The sequence below is a fragment of the Panthera pardus genome, unplaced genomic scaffold, assembly GCF_024362965.1.
Source record: "Panthera pardus isolate Hobbes unplaced genomic scaffold, ASM2436296v1 HiC_scaffold_20, whole genome shotgun sequence".
NCBI lineage: Eukaryota > Metazoa > Chordata > Mammalia > Carnivora > Felidae > Panthera > Panthera pardus.
The window spans coordinates 22334528-22352167 of record NW_026526766.1 but is presented as its reverse complement, the minus strand read 5'-3'; the positions used below and the strand labels follow the sequence as shown (position 1 = coordinate 22352167).

The 17640-nt window shown below is 39.4% G+C and overlaps 1 long non-coding RNA gene across 1 annotated transcript in view; it reads left to right on the top strand.

The window, feature by feature from the left end:
* The first annotated feature begins 507 nt into the window (after positions 1-507).
* Positions 508-17640, top strand: part of LOC109258875 (uncharacterized) — a 134835-nt gene continuing 117702 nt past the window's right edge. The window contains exons 1-3 of the long non-coding RNA XR_002076459.2: positions 508-617; positions 1404-1446; positions 3601-3673. This is a non-coding gene — a long non-coding RNA (uncharacterized LOC109258875). The remainder of the gene's footprint in view (positions 618-1403; positions 1447-3600; positions 3674-17640) is intronic.

The following is a 17640-nucleotide window of genomic DNA, read 5'->3' as shown; positions in this document are numbered from 1 at the left end:
GAGGATAACTACTATGTGAGATTCTCTGTCTCTTTGTGTCTGGAAATTTCCATGTCACTGCAATGAAACAAATTAAAGAAAGGTCTGCTTTAGAGAAAGGTAGAACCCTAAAGCTCTGGAAGACCTGAAAAATGAGCCCCCACTTTCTGTGGGAATCCCCTTGATAGTAGATTAAATAGCTTTGCTTGAACAACTTTTGTTATACCCTGAAGACATCCTATTTCGTTTTTGAGCTGCTGAATCTGTTAGAAATTCCTTTATGTTTAAGTCCAACCAACATCTTATGCTGCGATGTTTATCATTTCAGTACTAGTTGAAGTCAATTTCAACCATCTTGTATTTTTTCAGAGGAGTACTGAAGTGAAAGCTTGTAGGTTTGATTCTTCTGATGCTCCTTTGTGTGTAACAGAAAGAACTATTTCATCACAATTGGCTGTAGCCCTGAGCTACAGGTTGTACAGTGTTTTGCAGTTCATGTGGGTATGTGGATGGGAAGGGGGAGGAAGGGGTAGCACTGGGAAGCTTATCTAGTTCGAAGCCATCACCACTGCTAGAACAGCACCACAAAGCCCAGGCTGCCCTGTTGGTAGTTTGAACACCTGATTCTTTCAAAGCATGTAGGTAGGATTCAGTGGTATTTTCCCAGAAGCCCTCAGTAGAAGTAAATTTTTTTTCAGTTGTTAATTATCTATAGGAGAAAATGATAATTGCATTTCCAAAGGTCTGCTGTATTTTAACATTCAGATCCTTGACATTGATTGCTCTTTGAAACTTCGAATACTGATAAAGGAAATGTGCTTGAAAGAGATGCCATTTAAATCCAGGCCTGTTAAAAGCCTGGCTGTGAGAGGAGTAACTCTTCAAATATTACTGATTTGTTAATGCACTGTATCCATTACCTGCCCCTTGTCAGAACCCCAAAGAAAGCAGGGATCTTAAGGAGTTGTCAGTAGCTTACTTAAGAGAATAACAACCAAAATAATAAAAGTCATCTTTCTTTCTTTTTTTTTTATTTTGAGAGGGGGAGAGAGGAGGGAGGGAATGAGTGAGTGAGTCGGGGAGGGGCAGAGAGCAGGAGAGAGAGAGAATCCTAGGCGGGCTCTGCGCTAGTGCAGAGCCCAAAGTGGGGCTCAGATTCACAAACCATGAGATCATGACCTGGGCCGAAATTGGACACTTAACCAACTGAGCCTCCCAGGTGTCTCTAGAAGTCATCTTTCTGAGAAATGAGTTGTTGGAGTTGAGGTTCATCTAGAAACAAGTTAAGTGTGAGGCTGGAGTAGGATGCTGAATTCTGACCTTCTCTAGATGGGGAAAGGCAGTTCCCATATTTTTGTTTTGTTTTGGTTTGTTTTTCTATAAAATAATTAGCTTCGAATGTAATAGAGGTTTTTCATTGGCAGGAACCTTCAAGATAGTTTTTACTCAATCTCCTTCCTTTTACAGGTAAGAAAATTGGAAGAAGTTCTTAGCAGATAATTGGTGCATGCCTGTTATTTTCTAGGCACTGTGGTGGGAAGTAGGGGTATTGTGGGCAAGGCAAGGTTGACTGGTTAGACTGATTAGAGGGAGAGATCATGGATTAGGAGACTAAGTAGGTCTAGACTAGACCAGAGTTAGATAAGTACCCAACCTACTGTTGCTTTGACCAGCAGTCCTGTTTCACCCTCGCCAGCTCCTTCGGCACCTTGAATTATATGCTCCCCTTCCCTCTTCTACCCTCTCACTTCTGGCTTTATATCATCTGAGAACAGTGGTTCTCAACACTGCTGGTTTCATCTCTCCCTCAAGTACACACATGTGAATACACACATGTAATTTTTCATACCATCTCAGGGCATGCACAGCTCTCTTGAAGTCCATGGGTGTCAGTACAAGAATATGTGCCACATAAAGAAAACTTCATAAGCTATTCACTTTGTTTTGTGGAATTTTGTGGCGTCTGCAGTATTTTTACTATTGGTGAGAATTTTATCAGTCACTCACTGAATCAGTCAATTGACATGCCATTTTTCAGGCACCCGTGGTAAGATAAGAACTTTAAAATACAATGCCTGTTTTACCCTAAGGAAATTGAGATAGACAGATGTCAAGCATCAGTCCCTTCAGCCTGTAAATAGTGAGACCAGCATTTGAACCCAGGCTTCAGACTCTAATTCTAGGGTTTTTCTCTCTCAGAGCAGCTACCTTGAAGTGTCAGAAATACCTATTAAATTGGAGATACTTTTTCACTATGTAACAGATCACTAGTGTTTTAGGAGTCTGAAAGTGCGGGCGATCAGTAAGGGCTGGAGTACATTGGGAAAGGGAAAACTTCTCATATAGACAATCCATCAGAAGATGAGGTAAGATAGGGATAAATGAAGTAGGATCAAAATGGTAAATTTTGATTCTACCCAGATGTTTCTAGAAGGATGCAAATTAGTTTGAGGTGCCAAAGAGCAAATTACTGGTATAGTAATTCCTATTGCTTAAGATCTACTTTTAAATATAGATATCTTTACTTAGGTAATCAGTGTTTTTGTTTTGTTTTGTTTTGTTTTGTTTTACTTATACCTTACTTTTTTTTTTTAATTTTTTTTTTAACGTTTATTTATTTTTGAGACAGAGAGAGACAGAGCATGAACGGGGGAGGGTCAGAGAGAGAGGGAGACACAGAATCTGAAACAGGCTCCAGGCTCTGAGCTGTCAGCACAGAGCCCGACGCGGGGCTTGAACTCATGGACCGCGAGATCATGACCTGAGCCGAAGTCGGACGCTTAACTGACTGAGCCACCCAGGCGCCCCTATACCTTACATTTTAAGATGGAGTAAAGAAGAAGGTGTTTGGGATCTGGTTACTTCAGGACACATTTATTTATGCGTTACCTAGAAGTGATAGACAGTAATGAGTAATAAACAGTCCTTAGTCTCAAGAAACTTAAATTCTGATTGGGGAATTATGACATCAACCATATCTGAAGAATCTAGAATGTAAAAATATAAAATTTCTTGATAATTTTGGTTCTTCTCATTGTTTTTTATGGACTTCAGTTAGTATGTAAAATAAAACTATACTATTGTTTGCAATGGCTCCCAAATAACATTTTCACTTGAAACAGATAAATATCACTCCACAATTTTAATTAAGAGGCTGAGAATATGGTATAGAACCTTTGAAGATAACGTGTTTAATTTGTGGTTATTTTATTTGAAGCAATTGAATTGGTTTATAACTTATGATGGTCTCACTGAGAACTGTTAAGCTTTCAACTTGCCTTGATCCAAAGCACTCTAGTTTGAGTGTCTTGGTGTGTATATAAAGTAATTATAGCCTATAGCCTATAGCCTTGAGTACTATTACTATGTTAAGTGCTTTACAAGAATTATCTTGTTGAATTTCCACAACAGTGGCACATGGCACCACTATTGTCCCCATTCTGCAGATGAGAAAGAAAGTCAGCAAAGGAAACCTAATAATCAAGTTAAAAGCCAAAATGGCTTGAAGGATTGTATTCTCCAAATACTCAAGTACAAAGAGTTTAGTAGTAATGACAAATCATTTAATCTTATATAATACATTTTTTTTAATCTATTATCTTTCATTTGTTCATCATTAAGAGAGAGAAGAGTTGAAATTGCTGGAGTATCTTTGGATCACCCCTATGTTTGAACCTACAAACATTAGTGCCAAGTAAGTGTTTCTCATATAGGTTTACTGTGGAATTTCTTTTTTTATCTTTATTTATTTTTAATATGAAATTTATTGTCAAATTGGTTTCCATACAACACCCAGTGCTCATCCCAACAGGTGCCCTCTTCAATACTCATCACCCACCCTCTCTCCCTCCCACCCCCCAGCAACCCTCAGTTTGTTCTCAATTTTTAAGAGTCTCTTATGTTTTGGCTCCCTCCCTCTCTAACCTCTTTTTTTTTTCCTTCCCCTCCCCCATGGTCTTCTGTTAAGTTTCTCAGGATCCACATAAGAGTGAAAACATATGGTATCTGTCTTTCTCTGTATGATTTATTTCACTTAGCCTAACACTCTCCAGTTCCATCCACGTTGCTACAAAAGGCCATATTTCATTCTTTCTCATTGCCACGTAGTATTCCATTGTGTATATAAATCACAATTTCTTTATCCATTCATAAGTTGATGGACATTTAGGCTCTTTCCATAATTTGGCTACTGTTGAGAGTACTGCTATAAACATTGGGACACAAGTGCCCTTCTGCATCAGCACTCCTGTATCCCTTGGGTAAATTCCTAGCAGTGCTATTGCTGGGTCATAGGATAGGTGTATTTTTAATTTTTTGAGGAACCTCCACACTGTTTTCCAGAGTGGCTGCTCCAGTTTGCATTCCCACCAACAGTGCAAGAGCGTTCCCGTTTCTCCACATCCTCGCCAGCATCTATAGTCTCCTGATTTGTTCATTTTAGCCACTCTGACTGGAGTGAGGTGGTATCTCAGTGTGGTTTTGATTTGTATTTCCCTGATGAGGAGTGACGTTGAACATCTTTTCATGTGCCTGTTGGCCATCTGGATGTCTTCTTTAGAGAAGTGTCTATTCAAAGTTCTAGAATGTCCATGTCTCTGCAGATTATGGATTGTCTTAATTTCTATGATAAGAAGTAATTCTACTGCATAACAATAATTCTCAAAGTATATTAAAATTTATTATAGTTGTATTGTATATTATCTTGCATCATTACATGCATTATATGGAAAAGCATTATATGCATTATATGGAAAATGATGCATTGCACTATGTCATCATATTTAACTAGCTAATTGTGAACCTGTTTCCCTTGTTTGTAAGCAACTTGGTTTCCTGGCAGCTCAAGGAGGTTGTTAGTTGCATAATTTTTCACAACCAGTAAGTGAAGAGTCAGGATTCAAACGCAGTCCTGAATGACTCCAGAAACATGCCCTTCACCCCAAGTCAAGATTTACTTTATAATCACCCTCCTTTTATCTAAGTTTGAATTGTAAATTTACCAAATATATTGGAGTCACTGTATATGTAAGAGTGTAAAGAACGTACCTTAGAAAGTTGTGTGCCAGAAGAAACTGGATGTACATGACTCATCATCATTGTCTAGAGAACCATCACCCCGTGCTATAGTCATATGAAATTATTTATGGAAACTCAGTCAAACAAAACACAGGGGGGAGGTATTGTTTATACATATAATAATATGTTAAGTGACATTTTCTTTTCTGTTTTGATTGAATACCCAAGAAAAGAGATGGCTCTTATTCTCACCTTCCAAAGTGAGATGTGAATCTACTTGGCCTGAACTGCTAAAGAAGATGGTCAAAAATCAATTGGAGTCTTCAGCTTTCTGCCAAGATAGAATAACAGGGGTCAGTTTTACCTTCTTTCCTGGGAAGGGGTGCATAGTTCCTGTTCCCACTGGGCCCCCCAGGCAAAACCTCATGATGTATAAGACTCTGTATAGAGCACTCAGAAGGGTTCGGTTCAGCACTAAGAAATGATTAGCCCCAGAATGACCACTACTCTGATTCCACCTTTTCTAAGTTATGTAACCACAATAAGATGTCACTATACAACTATTGAGCGACTAGGGAAAAAAATCTGACCATACCAAATATTGGTGAGGATGTGTAGGAATTGGAACTCTCAGACACCACTGGTGGGAATGTAACATGCTATGCCCATTTGAAAAACAGGCAGTATCTTATAAAGTTAAATGTGCCCCAGCCATCTCACTGCTTGGTACTTGCATAGGAGAAATGAAAAATTATCTTTACAAAGACTTATACTTAAATGTTTGTAGCAGCTTTATTTACAACAGCCTCAAGCTGGAAACAACCAAGATGTCCATTAATAGGTGAATAAATAAACATATCATAGTATAGCCATACAATGCAATACTGGTCAGTGATAAAAAAGAGTGAACTATTGAAAATTGAAATGAATGAATCTCAAAATACTATGCTGAATGAAAGAAGTCATACAAAAAAAGAGTGCATACTTGTACAACAATGTGAATGTACTTAATACTAATGAAATATATGCTCAAGAAGGGTTGAAATAATAAATTTTATGTCATGTATATCTTGCAATAAAAAAAGTAAATACTGTGTGATTCTATTTATATACAAATCTAGAAAATCAGCTAATATATAGTGACAGAAAGAAGATCAGTGGTTTCTGGAGGGGCCAGCAAGGAGGGGGAAGGGTTTCAAAGGGGGATGAGCCAACTGTTGGCTGTGATGGACATGTTCCTTATGTTGACTGTAGTGTGGCTTCATTGGTGTGTGAGTGTATGTCAAAACTTCAAATTGTACACTTTACGTGCAATTTACTATATGCCAGTTATAGTTTAGTAAACATTCCTTTTTTATTTATTTTTTTTAAAAGTTTATTTATTTTTAGAGAGAGCGAGTGGGGGAGGGGCAGAGAGAGAAGGAGAGAGAATCCCAAGCATCCTCTCTGCTGTTAGTGCAGAGCCCCATATGGGACTCAATCCTATGAACTGTGAAATCATGATCTGAGCTGAAATCAAGCATTGGAGGCTTAACCAACTAACCCATCCAGGCGCCCCAAGTTATTCCTTTTTTTTTTTTTTTTTTTTTTCCAAAATCAAAAATAGTGTTATTAATTCTGGTGTCTCTGAAGCACGAAAAAAAAAAAAAGAAAGAAAGAAAGAAAAAAAAAAAAGAAAGAAAAGAAAAAAAGAAACCACCCTTCCCACATTTCAGCCCCCAGTCCAGGCCAAGGGGCTGCCCCTGCAGGCAGTGCAGGCCCAGGGGCCAAGACAGTCCTGGCCACGGGCTCGAAACGGGACCAGCCCATGGGTTTGACTTCTAGGGCCTGTCTGGGAGGCTGCCTGCCTCAGTTTAGGGAGCCCAGGCCCTCGACTAGGGATGAGAGATCAGGGATCAAGGCCAGAGGTCTGGGCCACTTAGATCCATCCCTTTTTTAAAAGTGACTTCAGCTGCTCACCCCCCCCCCCCCATTTTTAATCTCAGAGATTTAAAAATGCCAAAAAAAAATTGGACATTAAGAAGAAGACTTCTTTAGAACTTCTGATTGTGTTCAGAATCCTCTTCTCTATTGAGATAGAGCAGGAGTGTCTATATCATCCACCCAAGAGGAGCTTCAACAAATAATTTGAAAAGCTTGATATGTGACTCCTGCATTTTGAGGGGTGCTGTGGATTGGTTTTTGACTCACATCTGAGACATCTTAAGAGTGAGAGATTGGGTGAATGACCTGGCAGAGCAGAAGACTGAGTGTTATTAAGTAACTGCCCTGCTATAGACTTGGGGTCAAAATAACACATTTTGCCTGAGTCTATCTTGTAGTATATTTATGGCAGTCCTGTAGGGTAATGGGAACCCAGAATAGAGGTTCAGAGGTGCACCGTGGAGACCCAGGGGTTGAAGAAGGAATCTTAACTGGCTAGTCAAACTACTCACCACTTCTATCAACTACAAAGAGTCTCTCTAAAGAATCCTCAACGATCCTCTTCAAAGGAAGAATGAGCTCTCATACCCAAGTTGACTCAGAAAACCAATCCAGCTATTATACTAGCAGGAACATTTTAAATACAGATCAGAGACATTTTTGAGACGTAAGTGACCCAAGTTTATATTAACTGTTTTAAAATGTACCCGATTTGTTTTAATCAGGTATGGTAAGACATACAGACATGACATACAGATTTTCATAAAGGAAAAAAAAAATTCTTTTTAATGTTTGTTTATTTTTGAGAGAGAGAGTAAGAGAGCATGTGCAGGCGAGGGACAGGGAGAGATGGGAACAGGGGATCTGAAGCAGGCTCTGCGTTGACAGCAGAGAGCCCAATGTGGGCTCCAACTCATGAAGAGTGAGATCATGGCCTAAGCTGAAGTCAGACATTTAACCGACTGAGCCACCCAAGTGCCCCAAAGGAAAAAATTTTTATACGCACGGATTCCTGGATGCAGGAGGCATGGCATGCCACACAGGACAACAAGAGAAAGCAACAGGGTTGGTTAGCAGGCAAAGGAAGTGGGGGTCAAATGTGGGCAAGAGCCTTCATGGTGGTTTCCATGGGAAAGATAAATCAGAGAAAGCAGGTTTGGAGTTAGCTAGTTTGAATAGTTTCAGTGGGCCCTGAGGTGTAGGGGTTTCTTCTACTTGTCTGGTACCTGACACTGGGGTGATTAGGGGAAGTGGATAGTGGCTTGGGATGTGAGAGCCCCTGAGATCCCAGTAAAGGTGGTGGTTGGGGGTAGGAGCTCTGGATTGGTTGTTTTGCTTTTGAAGAGCATGCTGTTAGGTACATGTTTACTATCCTAGGAATTAGCTAAACACAGGAGGGATAGTCCCTTCTGGTGTCAGTAAGACCTCAAGATGTCAAAGCTAACAAAGTAAAAAACATGACTAATATACAACTAAGAGTGAGAAGATCAATATATTGTCCATGATGTAGACTAGGCCCAGGAATAGAATGAACCATGGAGCAAGTTTAATGATCAGAAGTACTTTTGGAATTATTAAAAAATACATTTTTATGAATTAAGGTTTCTGAAACTTTCTTGTGCATACAAATCACCAGGGATCTTATTAAAATGCAGATTCTTATTCAGTAGGTCTCGGTTAGGACCTAAGAGTCTGCATTTCTCACAAGCTATAGTGCTGCTGTTGTAAGGTAACATAGCAAAGTTATAAGTGGCTGAATGAATAATGGTTAAGAATCTGGGTTAAAATTTCAGTTCTATTGCTTGTTAGTTGGATGATTCTTGGCAAGTTATTTAACATGTGGAAGCCTTATATTCCTTATCACAAAATGGGAGTAATAATAATCTATCACAGAAGATGTTGTGATGGTTGAATGAAGTATTACTTAACAGTGCTTAATGAGAGGCAGTAAAAAATAAGACAAGTGGCAGGGGGAGCAGGACAGGTGGGATTTCTAAGGAAATTTAGGGTTTCCTAAATTGCAAGTGTGGGATAATTTAAGGAATTCATCCTTGCAAGGATCCCTTTTGCCATCTATCTGACAAGGAGTTACTTGGTTTCTGTATTTCCAGGGAAGGGAAGAATTCACATGGAGGCCACTGCTTTGTTCATTTCAAAGAGTTTTTACTATTTGGAGATAAAATCAATCCTACTAGTTCTGTCCCCTGAGGCAACATAAAAGTCTTACCGACCCCCTCTCATTTTTTCTGATATATCCAGAGATTCACATTTAACCAAACCAACTTAGTCATTCACGATACAGTAAGTCCTTGGTTTGCAAGCATAATTCATTCCAGAAACATGCTTGTAATCCAAAGCACTTGTATATCAACGTGAATTTCCCCCACAAGAAATAACAGAAACTCAGATGATTTGTTCAACAACCCCAAAATATTCATATAAAAATGATTACAGTACTGTAATATAATACACAATAATAAAGAAAATACAAAATATAAAGAAAAATAAACAAATTAGCCTGCAGTTACTTTTGAAAACCTTCATGGCTGGTGTGAGGGAGATAAGAGAGGATGTTATTATGTAGGACGACTTTCACTATCACGAATGGAATCGCTGCTCTCTATTGGCTCTAAATTGCACTGTATGTATCCTTAGTGTCTGTCCACTCAAATATTTCTGCTTTGTCTGTAGAGCTATGGTGGATGCTAATGATATTTTTCTAGTGTTAAAGTCTTGTGGAAAAAATTATGTTAGATCCATAGGAATGAACATCAGAAAGACTGAAAATCTATTGTTTGTTCTTAAAATCAAAACTCTCTCTGCCACTTATTGGGTAGCTGATCTTTTCTGTCTTATTCTAGTCTAATCTTCAAATTTTGCAGTTCTTGTTTCATAGTCTTCTTTTAAATATTAAATGAGATAATTATATGAGGTACTTTGTGTCTTCCAGAGTACAATATCAAAGTAGAAAACTAAAGAAGTTGACTATGGTCTTGCTGAGGGCTTCTTCTATCTCATTCACTCCCCTTTTGTGGACCACAATATTGAGATACCAGAAAAAGTGCTGAAGAACTTACAGTCCCCCACCACTACCACATGTCTCCGAGGATACATGCCTTCCGAGGATGGGGAACGCCATGTTCTACTTAATGTTGTGATCTTTCAAATATTTAGCTTATCAGATTCTGTGGACTTTTTTTTACAGACAAGAACAAAATGGCATATTTTGGGTAAAGTGGGACATCAGAAGAGTTTGAGGAAAGAGGCTGCAGTTGGGAGGGTGATGATAGCTTTTATGGCTACCCCAAATCTCTCTGGGCCTTAGCACTGGTGCTAAAAAAACAGATCCCAAAGTGAAGTATTAATATTTCCCCACATTTTGGAGGCTTTTTCTATTCTTGAAAGACTGATAAAATTACATGGAGGTAATACGTTTTCATTGTTTCCCCTGAACTTAAGCTCTTACACCTTCAACTTGTATGTTATAGATAATGAAGACTATTAGCTTAAATATTACAAAAACTACATGCCATTTAAAGCAAGCACTTGGTCTCAAAACAAGCTCTGTTGCCTTTAACATATCTATTCTAGAGACATTTTATTGACCAGACAGCCCAATTAGGTTTGTAAAATAATGTCAAGAAGATCTGCCTTATATGTCCTCTGTTAATAGCCCTTACGACTCCATTAAATTTGCTCTTACACAGGAGTTATTGCTTATGTGGAGAGAACAGGAAATTGGTATATTGCACATAGAAAGCTGTTGCTTTCAAACCTGCCTTCCAGAATACTTAAAGGCATAGCAGCTGTCAATATAGCTCTTTGATAAAGCCATTTTCTTTGGTCAGCCCTTCCTTGCTAGAACTCCAGTAATTGAACAGGGTGTTATTGGGCCCTCTTGGAAATCTGCCTGAATCATTTGGAAAGGAAACACGTTTCAGTACTGACTTCAATAGAAACACAAAGTTTCTACATGAAAGATTTTTGCTTTTAGCTTGCACAGCCATATGGAGACTGAGAGGGTGGCCGATCACTCTCAGAACTGGTAGAGCATTCAAAGGATATCTGTCAACAAAGGCAGTGTGTTTGGGTATGTGAGGTCACCTGAGGTAGCCTTGTTTGGCATCCTGGAGATTGAATCTTTTACCTCTACCCTCTGCTGCAGTCTCCAGAGTGTGGCACATGAAGTATTTGGCCCAAGGTCTTCAGCCTTTTCAACAGACGGTAACTGAATAAGAAGAGAAGCTATGGAAGGTGTGATGCTTTAAGACTCTTTGATGGTAGGTTTCAAAAAAAAAAAAAAAAAAAAAAACCTACCGAAACTACCTTGCATTAGTTCAGATAAAGCTTGATGTGTTACATAAAGCCTGAAGTCTCTTTGAAATCTTAACATAAGAGAAATTTATTTCTTGAGCTTGGAAAGCCTCCTTGGTGAGGATGGGATGGCTGCTCCAAGCATGCTGTCAGAACTTAGGCTAAGAAGGCTGTGACATCTTCAACACAAGGCTTTCACTATTGCCTTTGTGGGCACCCAGCTGGCCTATGAGGAAAGAGAGCCAGTGAAGAGTCATGGGGGAGGTTCTTAGTGCCAAGCCTAAAGTGGAGAATGTCACTTCCTCTCACATTCTGTTGGTCAGGGCCCAGTCACATGGCCACAGATAAATACAGAGGAGGCTGGGAATATACTTGGCTGTGTGCCCAGGGTGAAAGGAAATGGATATATAAATATTCATTTGGTATTTATTGGTAAATACCAATGGTAATTAGCTGGCCATGTAATGGTAATTGGTAAATAGCTGGCCAGTCTACCACATAGCTTAAGCCAAATGGGATTTATGACAAGAGTATAGAGGTTCCCACAGAATCCTACATCTTCAGGAAAGGACTGGACCTAGAAATAAGACAGCTCTCTCTCTCTTTCTCCCTGTTTATTTTTGTGTCACTGTTTCATCCCACTATTTTTTTAAGCTGCTCCTTTATCCACAAGGCAGAATATGGCTGCTCCATAGCCCTGTTTTCTCACATTATAGTCTTGACTGCATGCATACATTAACTACTTTCCTAGTTTCAATTCCAAATTTCTAAGCTTGAGAATTTGATTGGCCTCAGCTGCCCTAGTTCAATTCAACTGAGACCAATAGTGAGGGTCCCAAAGTGCAAGCTTGGCTTCCACATTCCCCGCCTTCCACTACTGTGATCTGTGGAAGGAGACAGTTTTCAGAAATGGATAGTTCTGAGCTGGACCACCAAAACTATCCAAATGTTAAAAGTTGCTCAGGACTTTTTAGCCACAGACTGTGTACTACAGGATGGCAAAAGGTGAGGCTCTTTTGGCTATAGCTCCGGTGTGTCCACTTCTCTCCCTGTCACCCATTTCTTTGTATTTGTCCCTTTGTGACATTTCATACATCCTAACTTAGCAAGTGACACCACCACTTCTATGTCTTGGGACAGAAAGAATCACTTCCGTGTATGTAAATATGTAACAGGTCTGATTTTTATTTAGAGCATTTTTCATTTTTTGTTATGCCAGCTCCTTCAAGCTAATAAAAGTAGTGACCTAAAAATTAAATTAATGAAGCATACAAGAGACTGCAGAAGCTAGGAAGGATTTTTCCTTATCCTGGAGTCCATGGTATTCTATCACTATTATGAAATATTCTGTTTTACGATTCATCTTATTTTTAAGGTGGAAGAAATATATATCCAGAAATGAATCTGTCTTACTCTGGTTTTCACTGTGATTTCATAAAATGCTTACTGTAGAATGGTGAATCAAGGCCTAGTTTGGCAATTCAATTAATGTCTTTGAGCCTCATCTGTAAAATAAGGATTGTAATACATACTGGGAAGATTAAATGTAATAGCGTATGTTAAAAAGTTTCATAGAGTCTGCCACAAGTTAAACATAGAATTATAATATGACCCAACAATTCTACTCCTAGACATGATACTCCCAAGTAATTGAAAACAGGTGTCCAAACAAAAACTTGTACATGAATGTTCATAGCAAAACTGTTCACAAGAGCTAAAAGATGAAAACAGCACAAATGTCTGCCAAGTGGTAAAGGTAAATAGGTAGATAAGTAAATAAGCTGTGGTATGTCCATACAATAAAATGTTGTTCATCCATGAAAAGGAATGAAGCCCTAATACATGATGCAAGATGAATGAATCTGGGAGCATGCTAAATGAAAGAAGACAAAAACAAAACGTTACATATTGTATGATCTCATTTATATGAAATATTCAGAACAGGCAAATCTATAGGGATGGAAAACAGATTAGAGGTTTTCAGGGGGTGGGAGAAAGTGGAAATGGACAGTGATGGCCTGATGGAAACAGTTAGTGGTGATGACAGTGGTGATGATTGCACAGTGTCATAAATGTACTTGATGCTACTGCATTGTACACTTTTCAGTGGGAAAAATAGTAAATTTTATGTTATTTCTACTTTATCACGGTAAAAAAGGGCACCTAAGTCCCCCAACCTCTTTTTAAAAAAAGCTTTGTAAGTACTAAAATGCTCTATGAGTTTAGCTCATGAGTTTAGCTCATTATTATTTTTTTGCCTTTTATGAAAGTGGCTGTCTTAGGTAGCAGTAGGCATTTCATTTCTCCCTGGTATTTGGTGGTTTTTTTCAAAATACCTCTCAATAACCCAGTTGAGGACCAATTCCAACCTTTGCCTCTTCAATTCAAAGTCCTTCTCCTCACTCCTACGAAGAAACCTTCATCATCGTTTCTTCAAGAAGGAAGAGAGGTAGAGAGATGCTGCTCCTAAGTTGTCCTCTAAATAATCAATGAATTTTTGTTCAGCTAGTGGCTACCTAACTTTCTACAAAATAACGTAAAGATTAGGTTGCACACACAAAAAGAACAAAGCAAGAAAAGGTCCCAAGTTCTGGATTGTGGTGGGGTTTATTAGTGCTTACCCCATTTCTGGTTCTCTCCTTTGTGTGGACTGGGCAGGACTAGACTTCCCAGCTCTCTGGGTGCCTAGGCAGGGTCATATGACTAATTCTACCAAATGACATGGAGACATTTAAGAGACAGTGCGTCATCCCTTACTCTTTCTTCCTCTGCTGCAATGACTCTTCCACAGGGGACCGTAGGGGAACAGAAAAACCCTGATAGGGTAGGGATACTGATAGGAATGATGTTGACTGATCTTCGAGGTTGAGCAGAAAAGGAAGGGTCTGCCTGTCTAAGATCAACCAGGATTCCTAGGGGAAATTGTCTCCAGGATATTCTAGTATCTAGATTACCTATTTCCTCAATCTCCCTAGAACCTCCACCCCTGCTCACATCAGTCAATTTCAGGTGATACATTACTAGCACCAGCCCTTGGGGATCAAGAGCTGGTCAGCACATAACCCCTGCCATCAGGAAGCGCATGGTCCAATGGAAGAGACGAAAAAGGGGAGAGATGATTATAAAACAGTGAGGTGAGTGTGGCCACTGAGGTCAATCAAGAGAGCTGTGGAGCACAAAAGTGAACCCTGTAACCCAGTCTGCTGAGCAGGGGGTTAGGGAAAGCTTCCTCAAAGAGGTAGCTACTAAGCAGAACTGGGATGCATTGAGCTATGAGGAATTTGGAAGACAGGTTTTGTTCTCACTCCAGGGATGGTGTCAGAGAAAAGGTGATTTGGGCATTTAGATTTATAAATGGAATTAATTTCTCATTGAACATCATTGTATGTGGTGGAAACTCTAGTCCTGTTGGTAGGATAGTTCCATTAGCAGTGATTCCAAGAGAGAGTAGAGAATGGTGGTTATGAGTTCTATGTGATCAGACAGACCATTTCAATGCTGGCTTAGTCTTTTTTTTTTTTTTTTTTAACTGTATGAGTTTGGTAAAATTACTTCTTTATATCTCAACTTTTGTTTGTTCTTTAAATATGAAAATGTGGGTAATAATCTTGTTGCTGGTTATGAAGTTTCTACCTCCAAAGCTTGATGGCATTTACAATGATATGGTTAAGTTGCTGATAGCAAGTTGTTTTAAGACCTTTGCTAACATACTGACATAGTGTCACTGGAAAAACACTACCAGTTTCCAAATAACTGACCCAAAAGAAACACAGGGGGATCCAAACTACTAAGGAGGGGGGGCTGAAACTTAATTTTAGCAGTGTTAAATTATTGCTGTCATTTTCTGGCCCCTACTAAAGAGGAAGCTGAAGTCAGATGCTTAACCAACTGAGCCCCCCAGGCACCCCAAGATACTTTTTAAAAAATATATTTGTTTATTTATTTTGAGAGAAAGAGAGAGAGTGTGTGCATGAGCATGTGATCAGGGGAGGGTAGAGAGAGAGGGAGAGAGAATTCCCAGTAGGCTCCACGCTCAGCACAGAGCCCGACCTGAGCCAAAACCAAGAGTCGGATGTTTAACAAACTGAGCCACCCACATGCCCCCAAGATATGTTTTGTAAATAGGAATATAGTGCTTCTCTTATAGATCTCTTTCCTCATTTGCCCTATTTTAAAGTTTATAACCAGTTGAGTTGTAACTCTGTATTTGATCTTTGGCTTGATTAATATGTGCATGCTTCGGAGTTGGTTCTAGGTAAGGATTCTGAGCGCACAGTCCTTTCATGAGCCTGTCCTTGGAATTCTCCTCTCTACCCAGCCCTGGTGGAGAGGAAACACTGGGCAGACACCCAGGTACTACTGAAGAGAAAGCTTAAGAGCAGAAACTGCTGCTTAGAACTTAAGTACAGGGACTGACTGTCCTTAAATCTCTTTGCCTGTGGGTATAATACAGACTATTGTGCTGCAGTGGGCAGTGGGAGGGAGATTCTACTCCTCAGACTCAGGTCTCAAGGAACTTCCAAAGCTGTATAATCAAGCACTTGAATAAGCTCTTAATGAGGCTGTCAATCTGCAGACCACATACCTTGGCAGAAATTGGGACATGCTAAGTGGAAGGAATTAATCAAGATTTGTGAATTGGATGGTGGGTCACTTGCCTTCTAATGTTTGAAAAGGAATGAGGAGCTGAAAGTGAGCATTACTTTGGTGTCAAGGTAAGTGGATATTAAATATGTGACCCTCCCTGACAGCTTCAGGCGGCTTCACAGAGAGTTAAACTTACGGGATGGCATGGTAATTAATGTCAAGAAGCTGTTATAAGTTGACATCGTTCTGAAAAGCACAGAGTCTGAAAGGAGTGAGTATATTTCTGGAAAAGATATTTTTCAGGTTTTAGTGGGCTGAGGTGTTCTTTCCAGGTGGTGCTTTATGATGTCACATTAATCAAGGAGGGTCTTTGCACAGCCGCAAGTGTGAAGACCGTAAATCGTGGGCCTGTTCCCTGCTCTCTGGTAGAGTCCTGGAGATAAGGACATGGGGTGTCTAGTGAATCCTAACTACACAGATGCTCCTTTAGGTTGTTTTTCAAGGTGATGTTTGCAAAATAGATGGCAGAACGTGTGTAATAATCTTCAGTGCTTTAAGTTCTAAAAGGAAAAAACTAATCCAGTCAGTGGCAGAACAAAGTTCTATATTTACATTTTTTAATTAACTAAGAAATGAGTAACAGTCTCTATTTAGAACTCTCTAAACTCTACTTTAACTCTTTTGACTCTTCCTGACCTCCTTTGCCTTACCCTTCGGTGACCTCTTAATGAGAAGAAGAAAACCTAGTCTAGTCTCTGCCTTTTGCCTTCTTTAGTGCCCCAATCCATAATTACCCCTATTTTGTTCCTCCCTTTTCTTCATTAAAGCCCTGGTAGATGTTGTAGGCACAGGATCCAGATCCCATTTTCAGTCAGTATGCACATACTCCCTGCTGCTTCGAGTGGCCAAAGTAATGGTTAATACCCTCCAACCTTCTCTGGGGAACTGCCTGCTCTGTAGCCCAGAGGATTCTGGGATTTACATCCTCTTCACCTGATGCTGATGACTGACTGATAATGGGTACAAAGCCTGGCCTCCTTGCCTGAAGTTGGGACAGTGGTGGATCAGGCCGTGAGTAGACAATCTGAAAAGCACATCCTTTTGTGTTTATTCTGCTTTGCTCAGTCCTTTGTAGGGCCTTCCCAAGAAGCACTTCCTCAGTTACATGCCTGTATCTCTCACCTATTTCTAGGATCTCTACCTAACCAACTCTGGTCCATCTCAGTCTTTCGAGAATATTTAAATATGAATAAGGTTATTGCACACACATATCTAAGAGTTCACAGGTTCTCAAAGTCCTATTCATTTTATAAGAAGTCCCTTATCAGCAGCTCTAATCAGTGAAATTTCATTTACTTAGTAGGAGACTTCACATTTTTAGACAGTGTGGGAGACAGTTTTCATGGGAATTGTTACTGATCCTACTTATCTTTTTAGAACAACCTATCATTAAGGCCACAAAATGGTTGATACCATAAATATAAGATTATAAAACTTAAAAAAAATTATTAGAAGATATAAGAGAATGTAGTTATGAGGAATTATCCTTTACAACCCTAGGATGGATCAATGCCTACTATTGTAGTAAAAGTAATCTTGCCGACAGGTGAATGCTAGGTAGGGTTTCCTATTGGTGCCTTGTAAGCTGCCCTTTGTAAGTCACATGGAGCATTGCAGAGTTACTATTGGTTGTTCAGTGGGGAACGACAGTGATCACAATAGGAATGAGAAATACGACACATGAAATAAAGAGACATAGTCAAGTGTAGTCTTGTATGTTACAGTCAGTGTTAGAACATGCACTTTTTGCAACACAAACTT